This window comes from Penaeus monodon, chromosome 31 (assembly GCF_015228065.2).
Source record: "Penaeus monodon isolate SGIC_2016 chromosome 31, NSTDA_Pmon_1, whole genome shotgun sequence".
In the NCBI taxonomy this organism is placed as follows: domain Eukaryota; kingdom Metazoa; phylum Arthropoda; class Malacostraca; order Decapoda; family Penaeidae; genus Penaeus; species Penaeus monodon.
In genome coordinates, this window is record NC_051416.1 from 21,579,105 (window position 1) to 21,579,339 (window position 235).

The window sequence follows — 235 nt, forward strand, 5'->3', positions numbered from 1 at the left end:
TGTGAGTGACTGTAATTGTTTTTGTGCATACTTGTCTTTGTTTCTGTGGGTGCATGTGCATGCATGTATATGCATATATTAGTAATAAAAAGAGTACCAAATACAGTAGCCTATTCCAGTATTGTGATAAATTTACTTTTAATTTATGAAATATTTTAGAAAATTTTCTTATTACATTAGTGTAAAGTAGTATAGTTTTATTTCTTATGTTTAAGTGAAGAATTTCTTATTACAA